Source organism: Arvicanthis niloticus, chromosome 20 (assembly GCF_011762505.2).
Source record: "Arvicanthis niloticus isolate mArvNil1 chromosome 20, mArvNil1.pat.X, whole genome shotgun sequence".
NCBI lineage: Eukaryota > Metazoa > Chordata > Mammalia > Rodentia > Muridae > Arvicanthis > Arvicanthis niloticus.
The window spans coordinates 21998183-22015933 of record NC_047677.1 but is presented as its reverse complement, the minus strand read 5'-3'; the positions used below and the strand labels follow the sequence as shown (position 1 = coordinate 22015933).

Sequence of the window (17751 nt, the reverse complement as noted above, 5' to 3'; positions counted from 1 at the left end):
GTCTAGTGTGCCATTAAGTGGCAATATGGAGCTATTGTCTAATGAGTACTGAATCCAGATCTTATTGCAGAGGTGTACTAGTTTTGATGCCCTCAAGTCAGGCATTGACTTCAGTGATTTGAGATTTTCCAGGAGACATCCCAGTGGAGTGCCTGGGGATAAGTTCAAAGACAATTTAGTGCCCATTGGGTGATGGAGATGTTACTGAACTATTCTTACTGCCATCCCGAGAAGAGTTCAGTAACGAGTAACAAGTGTACAGCCAGGCTAGATGTTCAGGTCATCACATGAACACCCAGGGGCTAAGGCAGAGAAGTCCCAGATTTGCCCAAAAGTGGTTCAACCTAGATCTAGGAATTTCTGAATAGGTGCAAGAGCCCGAGGGGTTATGAACTACTTTCAAGAAGGGAAGTCACCCCAAGGGTCTAAGTCTTATTTTGTAGGTTAGCTAGGAGACTGGTTATAAGGACCATGACATTGAAATGCCAACCCCTTAGCCCCCCACCCCCAAAAGAGGCTAGCTAAGTCCTATCTGGGCTTTAAGGTCCTTCACCTTGACTGGAAAAACACCTTACTGATATGCCGGTGTGTTTTTGAGAGTTTTTGCTGTCTCGTAGCAGAAAAAGTGGAACTGTATGGCTGGTATGAGCTTGTCCGACTGCGTCACCCATGTGGCAGAGGCTAGCTCTGTGGCAGCACAGCTCATGTGGTAGAAGTCCATGTCCATGAGTCTCGCAGCAGTGGGTGGTGGTGGTCTGCACCAGTGGTGGAAATCTACACAGTGCAGTGGTGGCAGTGGCAGCAGCAGTCCACGTGGCACAGTTACTGGTTACAGTCAATTCTCGTGGTCGTGCCAGCAGGCAGTGCCTGGACTCCTCAGCACTTTTGGGTAGTGATTCCTGCCCAATGCACCAGTGTTGCGTTAGAATCCCGGCTCTCGTCCTAACAGACCACATCAGGCCAATACAATTCCACATGGGGTTTATTGTGAGGGGAAGGGAGCAAAGGTGGTGGCAAAGCTGAAGAGGGAAAAGAGCAAGAGATGTCAGAGGGGTCCGCCTTTTATGTGAATTGTGATGTAGAAGCCTGCAGGTAAAGGTGGGAAGTAAGCTAAGTGGATTCTGAGAAATGTTGCCATGGGCACAGATGTGTGGGTCCCTGTCACCTATGTGTGATGTCAGTAGGTTCGGCAGATCCGCCTTTCTGATATCAACGTAAGGGAGGATGAACTGTGCAAGGGGCTCCTCCAGAGTTCCATAAAGTAGTAAACTGCTCACAGATCATCACCAAACAATTCCAAACTATGAATTGAAGATTATGTGTGGGGGAGAGTGAGAACTAAAGACAAAGGGGTAGTAGGGTGCTTTGGACTATAAACCACATAATCGCTAGCACAGCAAATACCACCCAAGAGTATAAATAGTGGTACTCATGTCTTTGGAGCAAACAGCAGGTGTCTAATTGTATACAAAGTCAGCTCAACAGGAGAAAATTTATGCATGATAGTGTAAATATGACAACTACACAAAGTTAATAAGGTTATAGATCATGAAGAAGAACCTCTTATTGTCACCAGTAGAATCCCCAACTAATACTTATTATTCTAGTAAATACTCTTAGGCCAACAGATAAGTACAGTGCTCAATTTTCATCAAAAAACACTTCTTTTATGGACACCATTTTATAAACCTACAACTTGTCAAAATATAAAGAAACACTGACTTTTGGGTGTCCAAAACCCAACTGGTAAATCTACAATATATCCCCCACATCTAAGGCTTGGGGAACATAATGGGGACATGGATGGAAAGATTTTAAGGACCAAAGGGCTAGGTCCTTCGGACTATGAGATGGTGCCTTCTGTATATAACAATAAAGCTGCACCCATAAAATCAAAAAAATATGGCTGCCTAAACAAGAGCTAAACAAAGTGTATTGTCAGTCTGGATGGGGGAAATCTTTAAAAGCTCTATGCTTAGATAAATAGCTGTAGCAACTAATGGCTGCTGAGGGAGGAAAAACCAGCTTTTTAATGCAAGAACTCCCTGGTGAGTTTTCTAATCTCAAGTGTCCAGCCCTAAACTCATATAAGAATCCTAGACAGATTGTGTTTACATGTGTGTGTGTGAGAGAGTGTGTATGTGTGTATAAGAATGTAAATTAAAGAAGTATGAATTTGAGAGTGAATGGGGGTTCTCAGGAATATTTGGATGGGGAACAGGGATAATTTGGAATGTTGTAGGTCCAATACTTATGTATGAAATTTTCAATAAAATCCATGAGTCATTGCTGAAGAGGCCACACATCAGGTAGATGAACCTATTTTCCTCTGACTCTTCTAATTACTGTTCATGTCAGTCAGTCCTTGTGCTTGCCTTGACCGTATAGCCTGATCATACACTCATTATTGCCAGTCTGTCACTTTAAAAGTCATGAGGAAATAAAAAGGAAAATGTGAGATACTTTAGTGTATAAAGTGCTTGCCAAGCTATTTGCGTGTACCTGTAAAAAGCTAGACATGGTGACACATTTCTGTTATTATAGTAGAGACTAGGCTAATTCCTGGAGATTGCTGGCTAAGTTGTGTTGCTAAATTGATGTGCTCCCTTTTTAGCGTGGGATCCTGTTTTAAAAAGTAAGGAGAACAACAGAAGACAACAACTGACAAAAATCTGTGCTCTCCTTACACGCGCGCACACACACACACACACACACACACACGTAAACACAATCATACACACGATATACAATGTCCAAACATTTGTCCACAAAGACACATAATCCACGTACAAGAAATTAAAATCACATGTGAAGTACTAATAATATGGTTGCACTTATTCCATGGTTGCAAATATTATTTTGAGATACATGTTGAAAATTATGATGTTTTAAGTTAGAAATTTAATCGCCACTAAATTTTAACTGAAACTTTTTTCTTATTTTATTTTTTTTTCATTTCTACTTCACAGTCTATTTACTTCCCCTCCTTTATTTCCTTGGAGAGTCATCATCACAGTGGCTAGGAGTTTTGAAAGGTTCAGAATGGCTATTCGTAGAATTACCTTATTTGGTCACATTTCTCACCATGCTTGGAAAAGAGAAAACAAGTCTGCAGGTTGCATCTGTGACCCCTAGGGGAAGAGGTTCCTGCACACAAGTGCCTAACAACCTCCCAGTTTATTTTTACAAAGGAGCACTTGGGCCTCTGACTCTTCAGCTGTGGGGCTTGCTTCTTGCAGCTTTCATGCTAAAAAGCTCCTTTGTCAAAGCCCTTAGGCCCAGTGGTGATAACTGCTACAGAAAAATACCACAGATAGAAAGATATATTTTCAATAACCCTTGACTTTTATTAGTTCAGCCACTGCTAGCATAAAGAGTAAGTGGACCCTTGGTATTGTAAATGTTTCTTGTCCCCTTCCATATACTTCCCAGGTCAGCATTCTTTACTGATGAAAATTCTGTACTGGATCTTGCCTAGTTGTCAGAGGGAGAAGTATAAGCAACATTATCTACCTCAGAGCTTTGGTTGTTTCACCCAAAGCATATGATCAATATGGTAGCATGGGGTTTGAAGTGATTTTCTTATTTCATTACATTTGGAAACCAGGTTTATATGAGTCAAAGAATTGTGAATTCCTGAATCAGACTGTAGTAGCTCACTTTCTTATGATAAAACTTTAAACACAGTAAAAGAGATTTTTGTAATGCCACGTAAAACTCCTAAGTGTTCTGTGGTATCAGGTCAATAATATGGATAAATTTTTAAAATACTATTATTTGTAAATACTTTATTACAGAGTAATTCTTCAATACATTGAAAGGTGCTAGTAGAAAGTCATTTTATGCCAGGAAGTATTTGGCAGGAAGAACTGATCTAAGGTTGCCATTATTCAATATAGCTTCAAATTTGCTTCCAAACTTTAAATGAATCTTATTGTTCATGTATCTCAGAACAGAATGTCCACATAATTATGCAGTACATTGAAAAAATTCTAGCTCAAGCATTGGCAATAACTTACAACTTGACCTTCGAATGTGATGAGATGTGTTTTATTTATTGCTTTCAGTCTTAAGTTGCCTTCAGTTGAATGGCTGGTGGATTCAGGGAAGAGCTCCAAAGGGAGAGCTGATAGGACTGGGTTCTAGAAAAAAATCCTTGGTAGTGGGCAAGACTGGTAGGATCCTCCATCCCTGGCTGTGCCTCTGAGAAACAATGAAGCTTGATTAGATGGTCTACTAGACTATCTGAACTCGATATTTCATCTTTTATTGAGAGTACCAGCACTAGAAAATGAGGTGAAACTTTTATAAAAGGTAATGTTTCTGTTTGTTTATATCTCCAGACTCACTCTATTGTGTTGGGGAAATAGCATATCACAGACTTAGTAGAGATGGAATAGAATGCATGCAAAATCATCTTATAGAACATTTTTTTTTACATAATATTAAATGATTTGTTAGCCTTTGCTCTGACTTGATTTGGTAAAGTAAGTAGTATAAGTTGCAGATGGTAGTAACAAATTTCACATATCAGTTTAAATAAATGACTCAATATGAAAAATACAAAGAAATAAAGAAACCCAGATCTGAGAATGTAAAGAGGCATTTATATGAAACCAATCATTGTTGGGTAAGACAGTGAAGAAGAGCAATGGTTGTGAGTAAAGAAATGACTAAAATAGAATATTGTAAAGCTATAAAAATGTCAAATTACACTCTTAAGAGAATCATTTGAAACAAAGAATTCTTTCTATCAAATGAATTTTTAAAACAGTTTCTGTTAGGGTTAACTTAGAGATAACTTTGTTTCTCTTTCTGGTTTTGTTATAGTTGCTGTTATTGTTTTGTTTTGATTTATTTCTAACCCACTTTTATTTATTTTTATTAATTATTTTATGTATTTACATTACAAATGTTGTCCCAGTTTTCTCTTCTGCAAAGCCTTACACCATGCCCCTTCTCTTTGTCTCTAGGAGGGTACTCCCCCACCCACCCAGCCAGGATTTCTCTTTCTTATCTATACTTTGCTATAAATGACACTGTATTGACTTGGCAGGTATTTCAACACATTAGGTTTCAAGGGTTAGATACTCCTTAAAAATTTTTTTTTCTATTTAATCAACATCTGGTCAAAAATAGAGGAAATCAGTGAAGTGTTTTCCTGGTACAAGGGCATCTTAGCACTTGAGAACCAAATAATCCTGAAAAGTCATACCACACAACACACCTCACACAGGAGATTTATTGAGAGGAAAAGAATGTCAGGTGTCTCTGAAGGGGAAGACAGACGGCAGAGGGCTGCGTGGAGGAGAGGGCTTTTATAGATTTTTGGTGCATGAACAGCCAGATAGTAAAAAAGTACCATGATAGCATGCCTGAAGTATTATCCATGGCCCAAGTATTGTTTGGCTCTTAGTTCTGACTCTGGGAATCAGGACCTATTTCCAAGTCTTAGGAGCTCAGGGTAAAATCAGGCACAGTATGTCCTTTTGATGGCCCCTTTCCCCTAAACTCAGGTCTGTTTCTAGCACCCAAGGAAATGTTTCTCCACTGCTTGTAACTCTGGGCAGAAGTTCTGACACCAACTTCTGGCCTCCACAGTTACTAGCACATATGGTCAACAAAGACATAAACATACATAATCAAAATTAAAGTGAATATCATTGAATAAGGAACATCGTGATATTAAAAATCATAGATGTAACATTTGATTTGATTTTACCTCAAGCAGTACTTATAAAAATAGGAAGTATGGTTTGATAACCATCTTGGTTGTTATAATTCAGTGGTCAGGATATATTCAGAAAGGCTGGATATATTTTGACTGACAATTGACCACTGTCAATCATACAGTGGTCAGGATATATTCAGTAGATCAACAGTATATGCAAGGCTTCAATGTCCGAGCAGAAGTGTCTCATGTCTTTGCACTAACAAACAAAAGTACATTATAATTTAATGCCTTAGATGTGAAGTCTGTGCAGCAGTAGGCAAATATATGATGTTTAAAATTCATATAACTAACATAATTAAACAGCTTCATAGATAAAGTCTATAAAGAAGTAAAGAGAGTGTACTTAAAATTTAATCTATAGTAAAAATAAAAAATAACCATTCCCAATTTCTTCTCCCACTGAAAAGTTTCATGTTAGTTATTTTATATATTATTTATATGGAATAGCAAATGAAAAATGTGCTGACCCATAACAATTATAGCTCACTTTCTGTATTTGTTTTAGGTTTTTGCTCACATACAGCCCTTGTTCATTTATCTCTGTGATATGGTTATTAAGTTTGGTGCAAACATAGGAAGTGGGCTACATCTTCTGAAGAAGGGTGTCTCCTGTGCTGATTAAAATAACAGGATTATGTTTTTTTTCTCTAAATCAGCTACAAGAAAGATAATTCTGCTCATTCTTGTCCTATTGTTTATTTACTCCAATGAGTAAAGAGGAAATCTAGTTTTTAATTCCCACCTCAGTCATAACAAAAAATACTTCTGACTTATAAACATCTTTCCTCAGAAGTTGTTTTGGGATGTTGGATTGTGTTAGGAAGAAAGTACAGGTATGGATTGGTAACTTTATTTTTTTCAGAAAGATCTGTATGAATTCATAAAATCTTCCTGTTGAGAGAGTATTTTTTTCCTTAGGTTGTATAGGCTAAGCTGCTGAGCTCAGGTAAGTCTCTTATAAATGATGCAAACATAGGCTTAATGTAACATTTAGGTATTCTTATTGCTATTGATGACTTTTTAAAAATTAACATTATTTTAATTTATTTATGTGTGTTTGTTTGTGTTTGTATGTTGTGTACATGTAGCTGCAGAGTCCAGAAGAAGAAAGTGGAGTTCCAGCTCTCTGTGGGCCATCGTACCTAGGTGCTAGGGACTTGATGCTATTCTGCTGAGATAGAAGCTCATCTCCTAAGCACTGAGCAGTCACTGGAGCCTTGCTCCTTCAGCCAGTTTTAAGTTAGGATTTTATTGTTGTTGTTAAATATATTAATTATGCATATTGTGTTCAGTGTGATATCTTAATACATGACTAAGAACTAATTAAAAAATTTAAACCCCTTTATCCACCCACCAGCTCACATCCTTCCCAAAATTTAGGACTCACTACTGCATACTCCAGTCAACATTTCATTGTTTCCGTGGATTTGAGGGAAGGTGTGGTATCTCCCTCTCTATGTCTGTGCTATTTTCTTTAAAATAAGATCCATTCACATGTTTTCAAATAACAAGATTCATCTTTTTGTGGCTAAGAAGTATTCTACTGTATAATACATGTTTGTTATCTTTACTACTTATGTGTTTGTCAATAGATACTGTACTGGCTAGTTCTAAATGTCAACTTGATACAATCTCTAATCATATGATAGACGACTCAAAGTATCTGTATCAGGTTGGCTTATGGACACAACTGTTGGTAATTGATTTCAGGGTAGTAAATTTAAAAGGAACCTGCCCTAAATGTGGATGGCACTTTACAGAAGTTGCCAAGATAAAAAGCCATGGAAGAAGTCCATGTTGGGTTGTCACTTGGCCATTGCTATCCTTGGAGAGTTCTAGGACATCTTTAGACCCCATATGCTGTCCTCACTGCTTCCTTCACTGGCATTAACTCAGGGTCTTTTGTTTTCCAATGTACGTTGAAGATCAGAAGCTCTCTGGGAGTCATCTAGGTTATTGGCACCAGATTAACAAGACCCAGGTAACTATTCAGGCAACTATTAGGTTCTCAGCCTCCTTGGTGTGAGACCACCATTATTAGATGACTTTAACCATAGCTGGAAAACTAATTTTTTTTTAATTTTATTTCAAATGGAAAATAAATCAAGAAAATTTCTAGTTAAAATAGTCATACAATGTAATTTGAAATATATATGTTGAATTCAATAATAGATACCACAATATAGCCAAATGAAAGTCAGTTATGTTTAATGTAATTTTATAAAAGCAATATTTTATTATAGATTAATGAGAGAACAGATTTGTATGTAGATTAGCATTTATTTACAAAATTCTACTGTCTTTATTTAATTACACAAAAATTATATTTTAATTCTCAAAACACATGAAGTTTTCAATTATATTTATATTACATTGTGCAGATTTATTGCTAATGTGCAATCATGAACAAATGGTAGTTTCCTTGGCACTGAGCTCATAATTTCAGTTTAGAAACACATTTGGTCAAAAGATGTTTCTTGACTTACAGGTCAAAATGAATTCATTTTCTGAATATCTCATGTAGCAACATAGATAGTTTTTCCTAATGAAAACATTCAAATGGGCAGCAGGTATGTTAAAAGTTTCTCAACATCAAGAAAAGGGAATCAGAAGCACAGTAGGATATGTCCTGACAGCTGTTAGCATGTCTATTATCAAAAAGACAATAGATAACAAATGCTGGCAAGGTTACAGAGAAAAGAGAACCCTAGCACACTGTTGGTGGGAAGGCAAATTAATAAAGTCATTATAGAAAACAGTATGCTGCCTCCTCCAAAAATTAAAAATAAAATTGCCTTCAAATCTCATAGTTTCACAGTGGGCACATAAGCAAAGGATACAAAATCAGTATGCAAGAGAGGAATCTGAATCCGCACATCGACTGGTGCATTATTGATAGCAGCCTAGCTTAGAAACAATGCATATCTATAAATGGTTAGATGAACAAATCACGGCGGTTTTGCACAATAGAATATCATTGTCCTTAAGAAAGAAGATGCTGCTAATTTTAACAACAAACATAAACATAAAGGACATGGTTTTAACTGAAACAGGCTAGACATAAGAATAACAAGTACCACATGATCCACATATATCTGGGATTTTTAATACAGCAGAAGTTGAGAGAATAATGGTGGTTTCTTGAGGCTTAGTTGGTCCCTTGGAAAAGGAAAAAGTGGTTTAATGATCCTAAGCTTCAGGTAGATGAGAGTAAGAAGTTTGTGTGTATCATTAACACTGTGCTGACCCTGATAACAAAAATCCTCTATGCATTGTTTTGACAAGCTAAATTGCTCCAAAAAGCTAAACAAAACAAAACAAAAAAACCCCCAGATTTTGAAATGTTTTATGTAAATATACAATGAGCATTTGACATCCTAAATACACTTAACCTGATTTAAACATTAAGCAGTGTGTATGTATCAAATACTGTAAACCATTAATAAGTATAATGTTTGTGGTTCAAGATGTTTAAATATTAATATAACTAACAACTGAAAACAATGTCTAACAAGTACATGAAATAATGGTTATATCTAATGGTCATATGACCATCAGAGAAATGATAAATGAAAGTATAAAAGTACATAGAGATAATCCTATAATGTGCACGTGAGCGCACACACACACACACACACACACACACACACTCTCCTAGCAAAATTGTGAAGACAAACACACACTGATCAGGGATAGGAACATTAATACAGTAGTTATGAATATAATTATCTAGACACTATTCAAAAGACTCCAAAGCTAGGTCTACTTTATGTTCCAAATATAACTCTTCAGCATATGTGTCCAAAGATGTTGTATCATTGATATATTAGAGACTCTTGATCTCCTGTTTGCATTACAGAATTATTCACAGTAGCGAAAATACAGAACCACTGATGGTGTCTGTTAGTAAAGGACTTCCAGAACAGAACTCAGAGACTGAATAAATCTTGAATGGGGATTTATGAGACACCTATCATGGAATTATTGTTGGTAGCAGGTTAGCTAGCTTTGTGGTTTAGGGACATATTAGTGACAAGAGAGGCATCTCCTCATAATATAAAAATATAAACCACAGTGACAAAACACAGAATGGTTTTATTTTTAAGTTTGAGTAGTATTAAATAAAATGGAGAATTATTTACAGTCCTAATATTAGACAATATAAAACTTTGCAAATTATGTATCTATATACTATGTATCTATCTACATACAAATGTGTAATCAAATATAGATATGTGTATAACCAAAATAATAAATAGAGTTTATTGAAAAACAGAGCCTACTCAATCTCAAATATAAGGGCAAATTGGCTACACCTACTAAAGAAATGTTATTAATTTATAATCATCTTCATAAAGAAATAACCAGTACAATATGACTGAACTAGTATATTCTATCATTTATTCACAGAATATCTTACTAATTTTATGGAAAGTTACTTGGAAATTCAGAAGATTCAATTTCTTAAGTCATCTAAGATGCCAGCTACCATCCTAAAATGAAAAAAAAAAAAAAAACCTGACCAGTACACTAGGAAAAGGGCTAGTTGTTTTACAACTTCTCATGGATGCAAGTCAAAAAATTATAATGTCTCTATTGTGGAGGGTCCTTAGTTTAGAAAATATCACCTCACAATTTAAATTACCTTTTGTGAAAAGGGAATATGGAGTCTTGAATTATCTTACTTTGTTCATAAGATCACCTTTGGTAGAGAAATAAGAGGCTTGGGTAGATACTGCTTCTTCTCGGTCCCTGTAACAGCAGTACAGCTCTTGGGCTACATTGATATATTTATATTTTAGTCCACAATTGTATAGATCTTTTTTTACCTGAACAGTCTACCTGAGCTGCCTACTTTCCCTTTTTCATTTAAAATCATGAAGAATTTATATTCTAAAGGCCTTTATCCTAGTCTTCCTAGTTCATTAAAGTCTATAATAATAATAATCACTTTGCCTGAACTAAATTTTCTGTCCATTTTACTTGGAATGAAAAAATAAATCAAGAAATTTTTCTAGCCCAAATAGCCATACAAAGTAATTAGGAATATATGTTGAATTCAATAATAGACATCAAAGTATAACTAATGAAAGTTAGTTATGTTCAATTTAATTTTATAAAAAAAATTATAGCATAGACGAATAGGAGAACAGATTTGCATGTAGGTTAATATCATACACATGAAATATAATAGACACAGAAAATGGGTCTCCAAAAATACACAAAAGTGCTAGGAAAACAAAATCTTATTTTTTCTCTTTAATATAAAAAGATAGCATTAATATACTGTCAAAATAAAAATAATACCCAAAATTTACTGAGGACATATAGATTGAATCCATGTGCTAAGGCACCAAATTATAATCAAGGAAATTTTTAATTATGTTTTATCTAATTTTGTTGAAAACTTAATATACTACTATGTGTGAAAAATTCCCTAATTTCCATGTACTCTAATGAATCTATAGAAAATATAATTAAAACAAAAAACATTAGTCAGAAAAATGTACCCAGTGTATAAGAAACAAAAGAACAAGATGTCATTAAGGGCTAAATTGAAAGGATCTCACTGATGACTCTGGGCAGAGTTTTGTACTTGGGGGATTTTTAGCTAGAGAAGTAACCTCTGGGTTCCAAGAAATAAAAACTAAAAAACCCCGGGGAGTAAAACAATTATTAGTGAATGGGAGTCAACTGATGTTCACTTAACAAAAACATTGAAATCCTGTAGGATGCAACCCCTAGAGCTTGCAGAGGAGAGGAGCTTCAGTGGTCAGAAGAGGGAACCAAGGCAGATTCCTGCATGGCCATGCTATAAAGTAAGACTTGGGAAACAGTACAACTTCCATCTGAAGAACAAATAATGTTTGGACCTACCCAATACTACCCAGCTGAGACATACTCCATGGTTCTAACATAGGTATTTAGTCTCAATGATTAGGAACTGAGAAATGAGTTCTCATTGAAAAGACACAGTAACTGAAAACAACGTTTGGATTGAGTATGCGAAATGCTGTTTAATGAAGCTTAAGCTGGACTCTAAACCTAATGTTTATCCTTACAGGAGCAAAGGCCATATAGAAACACTGTGGGCCCTGTGCAGACAATGACAGACGTGATCAAGGCAAGGAGGCATGACCTGAGTAGATTTACATGTAAAAATGGCAAGATTTTCCTGTAAAAACAAGAGATGAGCAAAGGAACTCAGAGAGTTCAAGAACCAGTGCCCATCAGATACATAGACGACAGAAAATACATGGAGGTTCATCAAATGCATGAGAAGCACTGCATATTAGACTTGGAAACATGATGAACCTTACAAATGCTAAATATTGAACTAACATTCATCATTCTTTTCTTTTTTAATTTATTTTATATTTTATTTACATTTCAGATTCCATCCCCTTTCCCCATTTCCACTCCCTAGAAAACCCTTATCCCATGCCCCCATTTCCTTTTTGCTTTTATACATTTTTTTAAATGTTAATCACAGACTTTATAAGTTCGGTAATGCTCAATCAGAAGTGTAACCCACTACCCAGCCTAGATATATCAACTATCTGTGACTGGTGGAGACACGTGAACATCTGCCTCCATGCCCCCCCCCTTTCTCTTTTTCATCACCTAGCTTTACCTTTCCTGTTAAAATAAAACTTTTCTCTCAAAATACAATTAGAGCATAGTTAATCCTAATTGTACTGGTGAGGTACAAGATAGTCTTAATACCCAGTCCATCATTTTGTTGACTAACCAGAACCTCTGTCATCTGTCCTAACTAAAGCACTTAGTTTTGAACCTGGCTTTTTTCTTGGCTTTTGAATGAATGTCACCTGAAAACCATCCACTCAGATCTGTTCTCTCAAAGTAAATAGCCAGGATTGTCTATGAGACTATAGGTCTTCACCCTGTCAGAAATCCAGAATGACTGAGTAAACTGAAATTATGGGAAGCACTAAGCATAGCTTCTAAAACTTAGCCAATTTATAGAGACCTCTGAACACCTGGAAGTCCCTATACTACCAAATGGTTGGAGCATCAAATCTTCAGCCTTCTGGCCCAGAATCATCTGACAGACCTTAGTGATGCAGAATTATTAAGGGCTGATTACTCTGTCTAGGCAGATATAATCTTAAAAAATGACTGCTTAAAACAAATCAACAATATATTATGATTTAAGCTATCTCTCTTATATAATATATAACATATAACTAACATGTATCATATAACATATAACAAACATATGACATATAACATATAATATACAATGTATATAATATATAACATATAATAAATATGTAATGTATAGTGTGTAAGGTGTAACATGCAACATACAACATGCAACTTGCAATGTGTAATTTGTAACGTTTAACATGTAATATGTAATATGTTTTATATATATATATATATAACTAATATATATTAGTAAACTGAAAATGCTATGAACAAGGATATTAAATCCTTCTTAATGATTTACTTTACATGCTAGTCTTAGTCATATTCTTGGTAGACATTATAAATGTTTATTGTGACTGTCATTATATCCCCTCAGATATAAGTATTTAAAGATTTATAGCTTACATCATATAAATTAATGAGAACTGAAACTGATATTTTATCTACTAAAAAAGAGAAGGCAAAAAACAAATAATGAACAAATAACAGGTGTCATTACACTACTATTAGAGATAATTCAATTTTCTTCTTGTGACTCGTACCCTACTCCACTGAGTCTAGTTCTGTTGTCCAACCACACATTGGCCATGTTGTATGGTTTCTTACCAGGGGCTAAGTCATAAAAAAATTCTGATGGTATTTTATACCCATCGCCTCCTCTCCATGCTGTGATTTATTTAGCTTAAGCTTGCACAAATCTTGTGCATGCTTTTTAACAACTCCTGTGAATTCATTTGTGCCAGTGCCCTAGTTTGTGTGGAAAATACTGGTTCCTTAATTTTTCCTCCACTTTGGCTCTTACAATCATCCCATTCCCTCTACAGTGATGCTTTGTGAGCCTTGAGGACAAGGACATCATACTTCCCATTCATGTCTGAGCACTGCACAGAGTTTTTACATTCTACCTGCTAAACAATTGAGGGCTTATCTGTTAACTACCATCTGCATAAAGAAGCTTCTCTGGTGAGGGTTGGAGAGAAGCACTATAATCTACATGGATAGCAATGAATCATTATGAATCATTTGTACTGTGTTCATTTAGAAGGACAATAGTAGTTGGTTTGGTTTTCCCATATGAAAACTAGCCAGATTCCTGTCCATGTTAACAATGTTAGGAATGCTTTTCATCAAATGAAATGGGTCCTTATTCCAGAGTAGTTGGTTACGCTCCTACCATTTGTGTCACTAGTTGTATAGGTGGGCACATGTTGTAAAGTAAGCCCTTACTGTCACTTGCATAACCCCGAGTAAAATTGATAGTTACTTTTCTATTCTGGAAGCATGAATAACAACTTCTAAAGCAATAAAATCTCTCTTGTAAAAGTGAAACTTTTAGGTAATTAAGAGTTTGATTTCTCCATGTTCTGCAAGTCAGGAGTGTGATATCTTCAGCAACAGAGTCTTACTGTCATGTACTAGAGTAGCGAATGCTGACTTGTAGAAAGTGACCACTTTGGGCTGTATATCTTATTAGGTATGAGATGTTTACATTCTGATTCACAGTACTGGCAAAATTAGAGTTATGAAGTAGCAATGAAAATGGTTTTATGGTGCTCATCACAGCATGAGGAACTGTATTAAATGGTCATAGTATTAGCAAGATTGAAAAAAAATCACTATTCTAGAGATTCACTAAGAAAATTTTCAGTACCTTCCAATGATTGGGAATCCATATGACTCTGTTGGCCAACAACTCACAAAGATATAACCATGTTCAGGGGTTTTTATTTGATACCATGTGTTATCTAGTGGACAAAAACCATACACAATCGGATCATCGTATATAATAAGGGGATCTAAAAATAATACAAATTATATTCCTGGCAATCAGCTTGTGGAAAGTAACCTTCGTGGGAAACAGCCTTGGACTGACAAAAGGTTATAGAAAAAAATGGACAGCCTCAGTTATATACAGGTACATATTTGTGGACATAGATTTGTAGAAATCTTTCTTGTAATATCACAAATTTTGAAATGACTCAATGGGCAACAGAGTAGACTAACAAACTGTGAAGTGGTTATCTGATTGAATACAGTACAGCAATAAATGAACAGGTTTCTGAAACAGACTCCTAATGTTGACAGTAGAAAGAAAGGAGATTTTTATGGTTATTTTCACATGACTTTTGAAAATGGGCCAACCAAATTTGTGGATAAAACTTAGAATATGTGTTGGACATGGGGGGTTATGATGACAGATTTGATTGAAAGAAGCCATGGCTCTTGTTCGTCATCTCATCAGCACGTCAGAATTTGCATTAATTTATTCATTTTATTAATATATTAATTTTCACACGTTTGAACTGAACATTTCACTCTACGTACTTTTATCTGAAATGATAATTATGTAATAGTTATGTTCTTAGATTGACGTTTATGGGAAAGAAATGAGGAGTGAGCTGTAAGGTTAAAGTACTAAGAATCAGCAATTTATATAAAGTGTTTTAATGACTTTTCTACTGTTGTGACGAGACACAAGGAACAAGGCAAGGTATAAAAGATGTATGTCTCAAGGCTTCAGCTTCAGAGGGTAAATCCATGACTGTCATGGTAGAGATCACAGTAACAGGCAGGCATAGTGCTGGAGCAGCAGCTGATCTTGTCTATCTAACTCACAAGTAAGAGACAGAGAGACCTAACTGGGAATGGTGTGAGATTTGAGCCTCAAACCTGGATTCCAGTGACACACTCCCTCCACCAAAGTCACACCTCCTAATCTTTTCCAAACAGTTGTCCCTACTGGGGACATTCAAATATATGATCCTCTGGAATTATTCTTTTTCAAACCACCATAAAAAGAGTTTCTGACCAGCTGGAGTTAGATAAAAGTTAAGAGATGTGTGGGTTTACTAGAGTTTTATGTATTTTTGTGATATAAATCACATAAAAATATATATGCATATATATAATATATATATGTGTGTGTGTATACATCTACATATACACATACATATATACACATACACATATGAAGCATAATTTAATCTTTAAGTTGAAATTTTAAAATATTTGAGTAATACTCTTTTAAAACTTTGTGGTTTGGGTACTAAGATGAAAATCTAATGACTTTAAAGTGAATAAACCAATAAAATTTTATGACTATTCGTATGTGTATGAGCTAACAGATGAGTAATACATGTTTGAAAGTTGCTGCTTTACTGCTATCAATGCATTTAGAGTGCTCTATGCAGGTGGCAGTAAAGTACCTGATTTTGATAAAGAACAGTTAGTAAGAGTTACTGCATTAACTATATTACACTACAAAAAGTGGTTTTCTTTTCTTTTTGTTTTTTTTTTGGCCGGCCAGCCTTGTTCTCAGACTGTATTCTCACAGACACAGGGCAGCTCACATTGGTCACATAGAGACACATGGCAGCTTACATTGGCTTTAAATATGGAAAAGCCAGGGCCTCATGGCCCCATGCTATCTTAACTAGCATCAGAACAGACATCACAGTCTGAGAAAGGCCAGGGCTAGGGTCTGGGGCTTAAGCACAGTCTTACCCTACTCTCTTCACACAATGATATACACTCACCCCTGCCCCCTTATAGGCACACACAGGGAAGGGTGGATTATTGCTGGGCACATGTCTACTTTATGAGGGATTCTGGAATGTTGGAGAGCTAATTCTGACCCCCTCCTATGGCCTGGATCGGCGCATTTCTGAAAAAGGTGTCTTCAGGCTATAACCTAGAATAAGGATTAATGTGCTCTGGGAGCTGGAAGGCAGAAAACAGCCCACCTTGGGCAGTGGTTTGATGGGTCCCAGTTAGCTAAGTCTCTGATTACACTATGACAAATGTTGAGGAAGAGTGAAAGCATTGGGCAACCAGACGGCGGTGACCTCAGTCCATAACAGACAGGCACAAGTCTCACTTGGAGGTCGGTGGTGGCCAGTGCAATGCTGTGGTCAGAGGTCTGACCTGGTCCACACTCTGCTTGTTCATCTGGACATGGCTCCAGAGGTGGTAAGAATGAGCGCTATACATTCAGTCCTGACTGGTGGGCGCTAGGCTGCCTCCTGTACGAGATGATTGCAGGCCAGTCACTCTTCCAGCAGAGAAAGAAGAAAGACAAGCGTGAACAGGTGGAGTGGCTGGCTGAGGAATACACAGACTGCTTTTCCCCACAGGCATGCTCGCTGAGAAGCTGAGCTCGTTCTCAGCTTCTCAACAATGACCCTGCTGAGCGCCTGGGGTGTCGTGGAGTAGCGCCGGTGAGGTAAATGAGCACCCCTTTTTCAAGAAACTGCCTGATCCCCAGGCTATTTATTGCAAAGTTGTCCTGGACATTGAACAGTTCTCTACAGATAAACGTGTGGATCTGGAGCCCACAGACCAAGACTTCTACCAGAAGTTTGCCACGGATAGGGTGTTCATCCCCTGGCAGAATGATATGGTGGAGACCGAGTGCTTCCAGGAACTCAATGGCTATTCCCCCAGACCTGGACTGGAAGGGCTAGCCCACTGCACCCCAAGAAGAGATTGCTACAGAGATTCTTCAGTCTCCTAAGGATTGCTGTGGGAACTGCAGTGACAGTGAGGGAGAGCTCCCCACCTGCCTCTAACCCCCAGGCCGAGGCGCCCACCTGCAGTTGGCAGTAGCAGCTACTCTCAGTGACATTTACAGTTTTGCACAGCGGTGTTGCCCATTGTCCATGCAAGTCGTGGTTGGTGGAACATAGCTGGAACTGTCACCAGTGTCCTCCGTTCCTCAGCCACTGGCCCAGCTGAGTTTGACAAGGCCTGGGCCATCTTGGAACAAAGGTGCATCCCTTCAGCTCTTCTCTATGGAGACGGGGCTTTATGTATTTATGTATTTGTACGGATATATATAGCTAGCC

The 17751-nt window shown here is 36.9% G+C and overlaps 1 pseudogene; it reads left to right on the top strand.

The window, feature by feature from the left end:
• The first annotated feature begins 15445 nt into the window (after positions 1-15445).
• Positions 15446-17475, top strand: LOC117724712 (G protein-coupled receptor kinase 6-like; annotated as a pseudogene).
• Positions 17476-17751: the final 276 nt, after the last annotated feature.